This window comes from Saimiri boliviensis, chromosome 18 (assembly GCF_048565385.1).
Source record: "Saimiri boliviensis isolate mSaiBol1 chromosome 18, mSaiBol1.pri, whole genome shotgun sequence".
Lineage (NCBI taxonomy): Eukaryota > Metazoa > Chordata > Mammalia > Primates > Cebidae > Saimiri > Saimiri boliviensis.
The window spans coordinates 699,840-715,281 of NC_133466.1; the positions used below are offsets into that span (position 1 = coordinate 699,840).

The 15,442-nt window shown below is 50.8% G+C and overlaps 1 protein-coding gene and 1 long non-coding RNA gene across 3 annotated transcripts in view; one reads left to right on the forward strand and one right to left on the reverse strand.

Moving 5' to 3' along the window:
- COL6A2 (collagen type VI alpha 2 chain) overlaps nt 1–5,334 on the reverse strand; it is a 34,789-nt gene extending 29,455 nt beyond the window's left edge. For both annotated transcript variants that reach the window (XM_039480432.2, XM_039480433.2), the window contains exon 1: nt 5,242–5,334. The gene's annotated coding sequence lies outside the window, so the exon portion shown is untranslated. The remainder of the gene's footprint in view (nt 1–5,241) is intronic.
- A 153-nt stretch (nt 5,335–5,487) lies between these two features.
- Nucleotides 5,488–13,914, forward strand: LOC120368440 (uncharacterized). The gene is made up of 4 exons (XR_005582577.2): nt 5,488–6,573; nt 7,568–7,715; nt 8,823–8,948; nt 10,315–13,914. It is a non-coding gene; the product is annotated as an uncharacterized LOC120368440 (long non-coding RNA).
- Nucleotides 13,915–15,442: the final 1,528 nt, after the last annotated feature.

The window sequence follows — 15,442 nt, forward strand, 5'->3', positions numbered from 1 at the left end:
ATTTTCCCTTAGTTATTTGAGTATCTTTAAGATAGTTCCTTCAAAGCCTTTGTCTTGTAGATCTACCACCAAGTCTTTCTCACTCACAATTTCTGTTGGTTTATTTTTTTTCTTTGAAATAAGAAAGTTTCTTTGTATGTTTTGTGAAATCAGAATCTCGTTCTTGCCCAGATGTTGCTGGTTTTTCTTGTTTTTATCATATTGATTGTTGTAGGCTGTCTCTGTGCTAAGGATCAACATAAAGTGTAAACTTAAGGTCTTTTTAGGTCTTTTCTGAGCCTGTGACTTCCCCTGAGCAAATACAATGACTTTTTAATTTTCTCCAAATATATGGTTGCTTTTGAATCTGCTAGTCTTTAATGTGTATGTCTCAAAAGGAGAAAACAGAAAAATGAAGGGAGAAAAGGGTGCCAGCCCTTTAAATCTCCTGGAAGTCACTTCAACGAGAGGGAGAAGGGCTTGCAATGATGGGGGCAGTTGCAGCAACAATGTCTGCGTCAACAGATTTTGAAAGGTCTACATTATACAAGATATCTTTTCAGACCGCAAGGAGTAAAGTTGAAAATCAGTAACAAGAACATTTTAAAAATCACAAATTTGTGGAAATTAAATACCTTGTTAAATAACCAAGGATCAAAGAAGAAATCACAAGGGAAATTATAAAATACTTAGAGATGAATGATAATGAAAACATTAATTAAAAAACTTGTGGGACAGTGAAAGCAGTGCAAAGGGGAAACTCCTGACTATACATGCTTACATTAAAAAAGAAAGATCTCAAACAGGAACTTAACTTTACAATGCAAGGAACTAGAAAAAGAACAAATGAAACCCTAAGCTAGCAGAAAGAAGGCAACAATAAAGATCAGACCAATGATAAACAAAACGGAGAATAGACAAATAATAGAGAAAATAAAATACAATGAAAGTTGGTTCTTTGAAAAGATAAACAGAATTCACCAGCCTTTAGCTAGATGGACTGAAAAAAAAAGAAGAAAATCAAATTACCAAAATTATAAGTGAAAGTGGCAACACTGCTACCAATTCCACAGAAATAAAAAATACTGTAAGACTGTACTATGAGCAACTATACGACAACAATTTTAATAACACAGATAAAACAGAAAAATTTTCAGAAACACAAAACCTATTAAGACAAAATCATGAAGAAATAGAAAATCTGAATAGACTTATAATTAGCGAGGAGAGTGAATCAATAATAAAAAATCTCCTGATAAAGAACCTCTGGACATGATGGCTGCACTGGTGAATTCTATGAAACACATAAAGAACTAATATCAAACCCTCCCAAATTTTTTCAAAAAACTTGAAGAGAAGGGAACACTATTTAACTCATTCTTGTGAGGGCACCATTACTCTGATACCAAAGCCAGACAAAGATATTTCAAGAGAAGAAAACGACAATTCCTTATGAAAATTGATGCAAAAATCGTAAAGAAAATACTATTAATAGCAAACTAAATTCAGTAACGTTTTATATAATTAAATTGAATTTAATGAATTGACCAAGTGGGATTTATTTCTGGAATGCAAGGATAGTTCAACATACAAAATAATCAATCAATGTAATACACATTAACAGAATGAAGGAGGAACAAAAGCCTCTCACATGATCATTGCAGTTGATGCAGAGAAAGCATATGACAAAATTCAGTAGCTTTTCATGACAAAAACATTCAGCAAATTAGGAACAGAAGGAAACTACCTCAGCATAATAAAAGCCATATTATATGAAAAAGTCACAGTGAACAACATATTCAGTGGTGAAAGACTGAAAGCTTTTCCTCTAAGGTCAGAAAGAAAGAAAGGATGCCTGATTTCACTATTTCTGTTAACACTGTACTGGAAGTTCTAGCTAGAGCAATTGGGCAAGAAAAAGAAATAAAAGACGTGCAAATTGGAAAGAAAGAAGTAAATTTTCTCTGTTGACTGATGATTTGACCTTATATGTAGAAAACCCTAAAAATTCCACGAAAACTGTTATAACTAATAAACAAATTCAGCAAAATAGCAGAATACATAGTCAACACATAAAAATCAGTTGTATTTCTATTCGCTAACAATGAACAATCCAAAGGAAATTAAGACAACAATTCTATTTACTTCAAAAAGAATAAAATACTTAAAAATTGACTTGGGAGGTGAAAGACCTCTATGATGAAAACCACAAAATTTTTTTGAAAAAATTGAAGAAGACATTAAAAAAGACATCCTTGTTCCTAGATTGAAAGACTTAACATTATTAAGATGTCAATATCACCCAAATTCCAAATATGGAATCTTAAGGGACCCCGAATAGCCAAAACAAACAAACAAACAAACAAACAACAACAACAAAACCAACAAAAATCCTTAAAGAAAAGAACACAGCTGGAGGACTCACATCTCCTAATTTCAAAACTTACTACAAAGCTGCAGTCATCAACAGTGAGACACTGGCATTAAAACAGGCATACAGACCAACGGAATAAAACAGAGAGCCCAGAGAGAAACCCTTGGACATATGACTTTCAACCAGGCTGCCAAGACCATTAATAAACACAGTCTTTTCAACAAATGGTGAGAAAACTAGATATCCACATGCAAAAGAATGAAGTTAGACCCTTACCTAATACCATACATAAACATTAATTCAAAATGGATCCATGCCCTGGATCTTTAGGTTTTAAGACCTAAAACTTTAAAACCCTTAGAAGAAAATATGGGGCAACACTCTCATGACATTGGTTTGAGTGATGATTTCCTGGGTATGACGATAAGGGCACAGGCAACAAAAGAAAAAAATAGATAAACTGGATTACACCAACATTTAAAAACATTTTTACATCTATCTAGTGAAAGGACACCATCAACAGAGTAAAAAGACAACCCAGAGAATGAGAGAAAATATCTGTAAGTTGTGTATCTAGTAAGAGATTAATGTCCAGAATATATAATGAGCTCCTAAAATTCAACAACAACAAAAACAATCGACCTGATTCAAAGATGGGTCAAGGACTTAAACAGGTATTTCTCCCAAGAGATATATAAACGGCCAATAAGCACATGAAAAGATGCTCAGTGTCACTAATCATGAGGGAAATGCAAGTCAAAACCACAATGAGGTACCACCTCACACACATTGGGATGGTTAACATTAAAAAAAAAAACAACACCCCCAGAAAATGACATCTGTTGGTGTGGATGTGGAGAAACTGGCCCTGGGTGCCCTGCTGGTGAGAAACCAAAATGTGCAGCCAGTGTGGGAAACAGTGAGGCAATTCCTCAAAAATATTAAAAAATCGAATGATCCGCAATTCCACTTCTGGGTACACACTCAAAAGAACCAAAAGTAGGATCTGGAAGTAGAATCCGTATGCCTGTCTTCACAGCTGCGTCATTCATGGTAGCAACCCACGTGTCCAGGGACAGATGAATATGGATAAACACAATAGGTACACCCATGCAGTAGAATATTATGCAGCCCTAAAAAGGCTAAAAAGACGTGATAACATACGTTACAGCATGGACCAGTCTGGAGGACATTAAGCCAAGTGAAATAAGCCAGGGACAAAAGGAGAAATTTCATGCGTTTTCACTCCTATGAGTCACCTAAGTGGCCAAATTCATGGAAACCGAGAGTGGCATGGTGGCTGCCAGGGGCTGCGGGAAGGAGCGACGCGAGGTGGTGCTCCATGGGCTTCAGTTTGACGAGAACATCCATTAGGAACACGGGGAAATTGACACGAACACGGTCACTGATTAAATAGCCCAATAACCTTGTGCTGCGCAAAAACCAGACGTGCAGAACAAACCCCAACAAGGCATCATTCCTCATCTAGGAAATGAGAGGAAAACGTGCTCCTATCCACTGTGGAGACCGGTTCCTCGCCGCTTCTGGGATGCGCCTCTGAGGTTTCCGCCCTCTGGGCCCAGCCGCCGCCCTCCTGAGAGCAGGACTCCCGCGGCCCTGCCCCCTGCAGCCTTCACTGCAGGCCGGGCTGGGGTTCGGATCCCGGGCGCCCCGCAGCCCCGTCCAGCGAGTGCCCCGAGGGCTGGGCCCTCCTCCCATGGGCAGCGCCGGGACCCCAGCTTGTCGAGGGGGCCCCGCATCAGGCCCCGACTTCGCAGAGCGTGAGAGGCGGCAGGAGGCAGCCAGTCAGCGCGCAGGGCCGTGTTTAAACCAAAGCAGCTCACTGGACACTTTTTTCACTTTTTTCCCTCCTTCCTTCCTTTTTTTAATTTTAATTTTTTTATTTTTTTGGGCAATGGCGCGATCTCGGCTCAATGCCCGGCGCTCCCAGAGCGCTGGGATTACCCGCGCGAGCCACCGCGCCCGGCCCGGCCTTCCTTAAAATAATCGCCGGGGTGGACGCGCGAGGGGCCTCGGGGCGGGAAGAAGAAGGACGCTCGCGCACCGCAGGCCCCTCGGCTCCGGGTACGGACCCCACAGGGCACGTCCTCGTCCAGGGAGGGTCCCGGGGGGCTCAGCCCGAGGGGCACCGCTCACAGGCAGCGATCCGCGTGGCTGCCGGCAGTGGAGACCTGGGCCCGGGGTGCTGGGCTGGGGGTTCCACCACCGCCCCCCGCGGAGCCCCGAGGCGGGTGTGGGCGCCCGGGTAGGGGCTGGGGTCGCTGTCGGCCGGGGTCCCGCCTCCCGGTGGAGCCGCCCCCATCCGCGGTCTCTCCGGGGCCTGAGTCTCTCGCCGGCCTGGGGGCTCTCGTCGGGAAGGGCACAGGGATGGGGCGTCGGCTCAACCCGCGTTCGCGTCCCCGCCCTCCCCGTCCCGCCCTCGGGCACCCAAGGCCCTCCCGCCCCCGCCCCCGCCCCCCACTCCGGACCCGGGAGAGGCCCTGCGCCCCCGGAGGCCCCGCTCAGCCGGGCGTCTTCCCCGCGGGCGGGAGCTGCAGCCAGGCCCTGGGGAGGCGCGCGGTGCCGGGGTCCTCCGGGGAGCGGGGTCCCAGCACCGAGCTCGGGCGCAGACCGGGGCCCCCACCCCGTCCAGGAGGGCGCCGCCTCAGAAGAGGCCGCGGGGAGGTGGCCCCGGGCGCCGGCCGAGGGCTCGGATCCCCGAGACGTGGGGCCGTCCGGGCAGGGAGGAGCCCGAAGCCCGTGCGCCGTCCCTGGGGCCGGAGTCCCCTTCCCGGGGCCCGAGGGGCGCAGCCGTCGCCTTCCCGAGACTCGGGGTCGCCGCCGCAGGCCCAGCGGCTTCCGGGCTCGGGGCTTCGGGACGCGCTCACCTGGTCCCGAGGAGGCTCCGGTCCGGACGGCCCCGGGCGCGGGCGCGAGGAAGCAGGAGGGAGGGGACCGGGCCGCGGCCGCCCCTTTATACCTGCCCCGCCCGCCGGGCCCGACACCAGGAGGCGCTGCGGCCCCGCAGATGGGACCGGCGGAGGGGGGGGCCCGGGGGGCGGGAGGGGGATGGGAGCGAGGGGGGCCGGGGAGGGAAGAGGCGGAGCGGTGCGGACCCCTCGGCAGCCCGGGCCAAGTCCCCTCCCCAGCCCCGGCCCGCCGCGGGCGCCGCTCGGACTTCCCGTCCCCGCCCCCTTTCCCGGGCGACCTGGCGGGCTGTGTCACCTCCGGGGCTCTGGGTGCTGGGGACCGCGCGCCCCACGCCGGGCCGAGGGGGCTCTAGGACTCGCCCCTCGGTAGGAGCTGCCCTGAGGGGTGCAGGCCTCCTCCCGCACCCCGTGTGGCCCCCGGCGAGAGGCCTCGGGTCAACAGCCGCTGCAGAAACTGCTGCTCCGGGGGCCTGAGACGGGGGAGCCTGGGCGGCAGGGACAGCAGAGTCTGGGCGCGGGTTCGGGCAGGGCCCGGGTTCGGGCAGGGCCCGGGCGTGCGGTGACCACCCCTGCCAGCCTTTTCCACAGGGGGGCCTGCGCTGGGCCCTGGGACCACCGTGAGGTCCCCACCTGAGCCCGGCAGGGGACAGAGTGAGAGCGGTCCCTGGTAGGGCTGTGTCTGGAATCCCCACTCCCCACCCTGGTCACAGCCCGGCAGCCAGGGCCAGGGCCCCTCCTGGAGGGGAGGTGCAGGCTGGGCTGGGGAGACCACCCTGGGCTCTGGGGCTGGGCCCCCTTCAGAGCTGTCCCGGAAGGGGGCGGAGCAGTTGCGGGTGAGGCCCCTCTTCAGCCCGTTTGCAAAGGCTTTAGCCCCTTCCCCGGAGCAGAGGGTCCCTGGGCTGCCCGGTGGCCCTCGGCCCTGCGTGGATGCCCTCTGGTCTTCAGGGCCTTCTCTCTCTGCCCCTGAGGACAGGCCTTCTCTCATCTGTCTCCTTTCCTGGTGGATGGTAGGGTGGCTGGGGTGGGGGTCTGTGGTGGTGTCTTGTGCTCGAAGTGTGCCCAGGCAGTGGGGAACTTCCCAGTGTAAGGAGGAGAAAGCCACCGTCCACTGGATGCCTGAGAGCTCGTCCCCAAATCCCCCTGCCTGCCGTCCGCAGGGCCTGCAAGGTCCACCGCGGCCGCAGCCTCCAGTCTGTCCTGGTGTCTGGACTCGGGCTGGACCACCTTACAGCTCGTGCCAGCTGTGCCTGCACCACCTTTTATGGCCCACACCTCCCACGGCAGCGTCAGGTACATCTGTCCTCTGCCACCCCAAGCGGGCCCTTGAGTGGGTGGTGGTGCCTGGAGCCAGGGGTGTGAAAGGACAGGTGGTGTGAGTGTGCAAGTGAGTGTGTGTCCTGTGTGAGTGTGAGCGTGTGGCATGCTGTGTCTGCATCTAAGTGCGAGTGTGTGTGCATCTGTGAATGTGTGTGGTGTGTGGTGTGTGTCTGAGACTGAGTACAAGTGAGTGGTGTGTGTCTGCATCTGAGTGTGAGTGTGTGCACCTGTGTGTGGGTGTGGTGTGTCTGTATCTGAGTGTGAGTGTGTGTGCATCTGTGTGTGTGGTGTGTGTCTGCATCTGAGTGTGTGTGCATCTGTGAGCGTGTGGTGTGGTGTGTGTCTGCATCTGAGTGTGTGTGTGCATCTGTGAGCGTGTGGTGTGGTGTGTGCATCTGAGTGTGTGTGTGTATCTGTGAGCGTGTGGTGTGGTGTGTCTGCATCTGAGTGTGAGTGTGTGTGCATCTGTGAGCGTGTGGTGTGGTGTGTCTGCATCTGAGTGTGAGTATGTGTGCATCTGTGAGCGTGTGGTGTGGTGTGTCTGCATCTGAGTGTGTGTGTGTATCTGTGAGCATGTGGTGTGGTGTGTCTGCATCTGAGTGTGAGTGTGTGTGCATCTGTGAGCGTGTGGTGTGGTGTGTCTGCATTTGAGTGTGACTGTGTGGTGTGTGCATCTGTGAGTGTGTGCTGTGTGTTTGCGTCTGAGGCTGAGTGTGAGTGTGCGTGTCTGTGTCTCAGTGTGCCTGAGTGTGGCAGCCACGTGGTGGCTCTCTCCTGAGCACCCTGGAGGGACAGGGCTCTGGCCTTACTGCCTCCTTGTGTGAGGAGGGTTCCCTCCTGTCTGTCCCACTCGGGTGGGGCTGGCGTTTTAGCCTTGCTGGTGGGTTCGGGTCTGCTTCCCCCTCATCACCCCCTTCTCAGTGGTCTCATTTTGAGACTGAAGTTGGGTGATTGCTCTTTTTCTCAGAGTGTTTGGGTGCAGCAGGCCGCGGAGGGGCACTGAGGTAATCCGGCCTCAACCAGCATTCCCAGGACCCGAGGCCCCTCTGACCCTGAGCAGGCTGCAGGCTGCCCCACGGACAGCATCCTTCAGCACCACAAAGCGCACGGCTGAGGTTGGTGGCCAGGGCTCAGGGCACCTCCAGGCATGGTTCTTAACTAGCGAGCTGATGCCAAGGTCACATGACTGAGTTTTGGGCTGCGTTCCATCCTGTCTGTGGGGAGATAGAGGGAGAGGAGCAACATGGGTGTGTGTTGACGCTTAGGGGGCGAACTGGGAGCTGCAGTAAGACACATGCATGCCTTTAGAGAAGGGACCTTCTCTATCTGGGCTGTGGGTGCCCACGGGCCTGGCCCGGAGGAGAAGGAAGTCGTGCTGTTCCTTTTCTGCCCATGTGTTCCCAGGCTGAGGCAGGCCTTAGGTGGCTCCGTGTGGAAAAGCTCTTCCTGGCTTTCGCACACTCTGGACACCACATGGGCCACTCGGGGCGGGGCGCTGCTCTCGGGTTTGCAGCCTTTTACTTCACGGACATTTGGGAAGACGCCTCTGCAGTCAGACTTTCCTCTGCTTACTCACGGAGCCGACAGACAGAACTAAAGTTCTCCCCAGTCACACTTGATCACAACTTTCTCCAGGGACAACTCAGAAAAAAATGAAAAATGGCAAAACCTGCCGTTCATGGGCAATTGCACATGAGTCAGTTTGTGTCACAGGGTGTGTGTTCAGAGTTGGTGGTGGATCCTTGGGCTTTTATTTATTAAGCCAGAGTCACCACATTATTCTTAGTAATCTCACCAGGTTCTTTGGCTGCCGAGCGCTTGTATTTCTGCCTTTTAGTTTCACAATAATGCAAGAGTGCTGGAGAATGTGGCACGGACCACAGTTTACGTTTTCAGTGGAAACCAGGACCAGAGGCGGTGTGCTCAGGGCCCAGCTGGGGTGACACCAGGTAGCAGGAAATTCGGGGGACAAAGGCTGCGGGTGACAGCCTCATCGGTCCTGCACCCAGGAGGAGCCAGGGAGGCCTGCCCTGTCCCACAGAGAGGAGACTGAGGCTCCCAGAGGAGGATAAGTGGCTGGGAAGAAAATTGCAGGCCTTTTATCTCCCAGTCCAGGGTGGTGTGTTTCCCCTGCCCACCTCGGAGGTTATCTAAACTACATGGGATTCAATTATAAATATTTCAAAATATTTGTGTCTGAATAAAACCTTCCTCTTAAGCAGCTGTGCAGTGCTAACTGAAGGGATCCCACGAATGTCATGCAACTCAGTTCTCTGCTGGCTCAGGAAGGTCCCACTAACAAGCACTTTGGTGGTCGACACTACCTGTTTGTGATGTGAGAATGCCAGGTAAGCACAGCAGGGGGCTTCCCACGGTGGGTTCAACCCAGAGTGTAGTGCCACAAGTCCCCAAAGTCTGAACAATACTCTGTCTATTTTCCTGGGAAGAGAGCCTGGAGATTTAATTGGATTCTCAAAGGTACATGTGACTCCAAAGACAATGCACAGTTTCAAAGAACTGTAGCACAACAACACACACACAATTCATGTGAAGTGAAGTTCAGTTTTACTCTGATGACTTAGGGGGTCCAGAGTTATCACTGCCACCAGTAATTCCATGATCATCTCCACCACCACCATCACCACCATTGCCATCACCACCGCCACCACCACCAGCACCATCCTACCACCACTATCACCACCACCACCATCACCTCCATCAACCATCACCACCATCACTACCACCTCCACCACCGCCATCACCTCCACCATCCACCACCATCACCACCACCATCATCACTTCCACCAACCATCACCACCACCATCACCACCACCGTCACCTCCAGCATCCACCACCATCACTACCATCTCCACCACCACCACCTCCACCATCCACCACCATCACCACCACCATCATCACCTCCATCAACCATCAACACCACTACCACCTCCACCCCCACCATCACCTCCACCATCCACCACCATCAGCACTACCACCACCATCACCTCCACCAACCATCATCACCACTACCACCATCAACATCACTGACACTGCCACCATCAGTACCATCACCACAATCACCACCACCATCACCTCCATCAACCATCATCACCACCACCACCACCACCACCATCACCACCACCACCACCATCACCTCCACCAACCATCACCTCCACCACCATCACCACCACCACCATCACCTCCACCATCACCACCACCACCATCATCACCACCACCATCACCATTACCACCACCACTACCATCACCACCATCACCATCACCACCACCACTGCCACCATCACCATCACCACCACCATCATCACCATGAGCTCCCCACTACTGTCACTACTACAGCCATCACCATTACCCTCACCCTTACTGTCACCACAGTCCCTATCACAATCTGAATCGGTTATCTATTTCTCCATAGCAAACCATCCAAACACTTAATGGTTTAAAATAATCACCCATTTAATTTGCTCTGTTTTTGTGGGTTGACACTTTGGACTGGGCTCAGTTGGGCAGCTCATCTGAAGTCTGCACCTGAACTCATTATGTGGTGCCCATCAGCTGAAGGTTTGGAGGGGGCCTTAGAATGATCTAAGATGGCATTACTTACAGGTCTTGTAGGGTAGGCCGTTGGTCAGGGTGCCTTGGTTTTCCTCCATGTGACGTCTCTGGAAGTCTAACTCAGACTTGTTTATGTGGTGTCAGTATTCCAGGAGAACGAGAGCAGAAGCTGCAAAGATTCTTGTGATCTGGGCCCAGAAGTCATAATACATTGCTTTGCCGTGTTTCGTTGGTCAAAGCAAGTGACAAGGCCAGCCAGGATTCAATGGAGAAGCAGTTTCCAGCTCCCAATGAGAAGAGTCGCCGCAAAGATTTTGTGACCCTTTTCCGTCCACCACCACCACCACCATCACCATTTCCCATTCCCATAACCTTTGTCTATCCCCACCGCCCTCTCCTGATTGGATCATAGAAAGATGTAGCCTCTGATCTTAAAGGTCAGGCTATGCAGCTGAAGACATACATATTTGTGATGGGTGGATAAGGGCGTTGTAAATCTCTGAACATGCTCCTCACTGGCACTGAAAAACTCTCCTGAAGGAGAAAGGATAGGAATCCTGGGTGACTGCCACCTCCTATCTTGGAGGCAGGGCTCCGCCTGACATGGGAGAAGGCTGTGTTCCACTGTTTGATAGGTGCATGTTTACAGGGAATGTTCTTTGCCTTTTGTTATTAATTTTAATATTTTACTAGTGATTGGTATTAAATTGTTATGATACTATTGTTTATTTTTGAGAAGATAATGCATGTTCACTGTGCAAAATTCAAAAGGCACAAAAGGGTATAAGGTGAAAGGGCCTCCTGCTGGCCCTTCCTGCAAGGCTGGAGTGGGGGAGAGTGACTTTCCTGTTCACTGGTGCAGCTGTGGCTGGCTTCTACCCACGCTGTCTGGAGACGTCAGTTTCTCACTACAGCTCCCCATGTGCAATACAGAGACCTGATTGCCCCAGGGTGGGAGCTGTGAGAGAGAAAGCTGGCACGAGAGGGTGAGAGATGGAGATGGTGGCCCAGCAGGACAGAGGCAAACAACTTTTTTAGGCCATTCTTTGAATGACATCTCATCCCTTTTGCTGTAATCTCTGTGTTAGCAGTGAGGCACTACATCCAGCCTTCACTCAGGTGGAGAATACCGGGAGGCGGCACCGTTGGGGGCCATTGTAGAGACTGCCTGGTGTGGGTCTGTTAGCAATACGTTTTCTGTTTCCACTTGTCTCAACAGCCTTTTATTTAACCGCCAGTTTTGAAAGATCGTTCCCTAGGTAAGAATTCCAACTTAGCAGTTACTTTCTTTTGATATTCTGAAGATGACATTCCATTATCTTCTGGCTTTCAGATTTGTGGAAGAAAGTCTGCCTTTCTGTTATTTCTTTGAAGAAAATGTGCTTTTTTCCCTCTGGTTTCTTTCAAGGTTTTCTTATTGCCTTTGATTTACAGCATTTTTATGATGTACCTAGGTATGCCATCCTCTTTGTGTGGATTTTTTTTGAATTAGTGGTAAGATATCTTTTATCAGTTTTAGAAAAATTCTTGGCTACCATCTCTTCGGATATTGCCTCTGCCCTTCTGTCTTCATTTTCCTCCTGGGCCTTAAATTTTACACACGTTAGAGCCTTTCACCATCTGCCACGTGTCTCTTTGTGCTTTTCTATATTTTCTGTCTGTCTCTGTCCTTCAGTCTGCCCACTTCCTTTTGACCTATTTTCAAATTAACGTATTCTGTCTTCTCCCGTGTCTGATCTGCTACGAATCCTTTGAACAACAGTTATTGCATTTTTTACTTTTAGAATTTCTGTTTTATCTTCAGTGTCAATTGCTTTTTAAAATACAATTGTCTATCTCATCTTCTGATGTCTCATGAATCATACTTATTTTAAGGTTCATGTCTGATAACTCCCAAATCATCTTGAATTGTAATCCCAACTGTAATCCCCACATGTTGGGGAGGAACCTTGTGGGGATGATTTGATCATGGAGGTGGCTCCCTCATGATGTCCTCATTCTCATGATAGTGGGTAAGTTCTCGGGAGAGCGGATGGTTTTATAAGGGGCTTTTGCTTCCCTCACTTGGCACTTCTCTCTCCTGCCACCATGTGAAGAAGGAGGTGTTGGCTTCCCCTTCTGCATGACTGTAAGTTTCCTGGGGCCTCCCCAGCCACGTGAAACTGTGAGTCAATTAAACCTCTTTCCTTTATAAATTACCCAGTCTTGGGCAGTTCTTTATAGCAACGTGAGAACAGACCAATACACCTCTTCTTTCCATTATGTATACCTTTATTTCTTTGTCTCACCTTTATTCGCTAGTTAAATCTCCAGTACAATGTCAAATAGCAATGGTGAGAATGGACATCCTTAGCATATTCCTGAATTTAGAGGGAAAGTCTTCTGTCTTTCACGTAAATATGGTATTAGCTATAGGGTATTTTTGGTGGTTGTTGGTGATGTTGCTCTTTATTATGATGAGAAAGTTAACTTCTTTTTTTTAGTTTTTATTTTAGAGAAAGTTAACTTCAGTTCCTAATTTTCTTAGAGTACTTTCACAAACAGGCATAGCATTTTGTCAAATATACTTTCTGCATTTATTGAGGTGATCAAATTGTTCATCACCTCTATTCTGCTATTATAGCAAATTATATTGTTTGATTTAAAAAATCTTAAGCCAAAATTGTGTAAGCCCAGTTGGCTATGGTATAGTATCCTTTGTATAAATTGGCAGGTTCAATTTGCTAACACTTTGTTAAGGAATGTTGTGTTTATGTTCATTTGGGATGTTGATCTGTTTTTCTTTTCTTTTTTCTTGTCTGCTTTGGGTGTCAGGATGATTATGGCCTCATCAAATAAATTTTGAAGTGTTCCCTTCCCTTCTGTATTCTGAAAGAGTTTATTCAGAAATGGTATTACTTCTTTCTTAAATGTTTGATAGAATTCTCCAATAAGCCCTCTCACACAATGAATTCAATTTTCTTAATAACTATAGGAATATTTTGGAGTTAATTTAGATAAATTATATATTTCAAGGCATCTGTTTATTTTATATAAGTTGTCTAAATTTATTTGCATTAAGTTGGTCATCATATTTATCGTCCTTTTAATGTCTGTCAGATTTGTAGTGATGTCTCTTATTTAATTTCTCTTAATAATTTGTGACTCCTCTCTTTTAAAAAATCAGTATAGTGTCGTATCAAATTTATTGATCTTGTCAGAGTCAGTTTTTGTTTTGCTGATTTTCTCTATTGTTTGCCTGTTTTCTAGTTCAAGGTTGTGTGGCTGAGCCTGTCTTTTTATTTGGGATGCTGACCAAGTTTGAAGGCCCCCATTCAGCCCAGGTCAGCCCGAATGAGGAGACCAGTGCCACTGACTGGTCCATGATGACAGTGGTTGGGATGAGGGGCAAAAGCACCCAAGTGACCAGTCACAGGGGCAGGGCCCGTGAGTCACACCTGTGCCCTGGCTATGTTGCCGCTCCTCCTCTGTCACAGGGGACTCTTCACCGCGCTTGGGTCGGGCGAGCTGCCCCCGTGAGGAACTTCCCAGGGTGCCAGGGTTGGGCCGGCAGGAGCTGCAGGCAGGTTTGCCCGGCTCACCGTGGGGTGTCAGCACCTCTGGGTGCACATGCGTGCCGGCTGACATGATCGGGCAAAAGCTGCACTCAGCCAAACCCAGAGGCACCTAAGTGTCCTCGATGGAGAGGAGAGGCGAGAAATCCTGTGACTGGTTTAAGAGAAGCTGGAAATACATGTGAACAAAACCCAATATCTACCTCTAATGAGCCTTATTCTCGTGTTATTAGAATTGTACATTAACTCTGATGCCGGGGTCAGCTTGATGGCGAAACCCAGGATGCACTTCTCCTCTCCTGACTGCCGCCCCGCCCAGGGACCCGTCCTTCAGGGTGGCCTGGGCTCCCCTGTGGACCTGGCCTCCGGTGCAGGCCCTGGGTTTGGCCATTCGCAATTCTCAGTAACCCTCCGCAGCACCACCACACTTGGTCAGCACCCCATCTGGAGGGCAGCCCCTCCCGCAGCCCTCAGGACGGCAGGGACATTCAGATGGGGGCACGGGAGCAGACGAGCCTGGGGCTGCTCACAGGAAGCCGCTGGCGTGCAGGGTCAGAGCGCGCTGACAGCAGCCACAGGGCCAGTGTGGGGCGGTCACACTGCCTGTGACCTTTCTCCAGTTTTAGAGGAGAGGGGACGTGGAAGAGCTCAAGACAGGGCCTGGGCCCTCCCGCATAGCTGCACTAGGGTGTGCGGCCACAGCTAGCTGGGTGGGTTCAGACGCAGGGACTGGACATCCAGCCTAAAAGCCAGGCTCTTGCTGCCGACACCTCCTCTGCCCCGTGTGTGGGCGGAGATGGGAAGCAGCCCCCCAGCTCCACAGCCACCAGGAGCTGCCCACAGCCCCTGCAGCCAATGACGTGGATGACAAATCCCCAGAAATCAGCCTGGAGGGGACCATTCCACATCCTCAGGGTGCAGGACCCGCTCGCCCAGCTTCTCCCCTGCAGGCCCAGGACAAGAGGCTTTGTCCCGAGATGGGGAGGGGGCGGCATGCCCTGCTGAGTTTCTCTGGGGCACTGGTCCTCCTGGCTCATGGGCAGCCCCTGCCCTGGTCTGAGGCGCTCACGCTGCCCTCGGCCCCTCCTGCTCTGTGGGCTGAGGTCCTGGAAGCCTCAGTGACATCAGCCGCAGAGGAGCCTCACTTCCCTTTGATGGAGCTGGTTTCGGGCAGGAAGAGCGTTTTAAGTTGTCTGGCGAGTCAAACCCTAAACAGAACCAGCTGCCTGAGAATTAACAGCCCGTGTGGAGGGGGGTGGCAGCGGGAGGCGGGGGGACGCGAGCTGGAAGCCACTTCGGGAGGCCCAATTCCAGGGCCCACGGAAATCGCGGGGGTGGGACTTTCTGGGGCTGGTTTAACCGAAACACCACAGAGGCTTCTAGCTTTCTCCCCAGAGTCGGGCCTCCCTGGAGGCTGCCGCCTGCCCCCACCCCCTCCAGGATCTGAGACGGGCCTTGGACGGCCCCGTGGGGACTTCACCCTGCAAACTTCCTCTCTGTGAGCCCACGCGGTTGAGGGGAGACCAGCGACATGTGGCCACCTCCTGCTCAACCCACCCAACTGCCCAACTCACTTATTAGCTTCCCACACTGTGGCTGTGGGGGCGGGCAGGGGAGGCTGTGGGGGCGGCCCAGGGTCTCCCAGTAAGAAGACCTGGATGGTGATGGAGCCCTGCGGGCTGGGAGCAGCCTGCCTGCCTGGCTGTCCAGGTCACCTC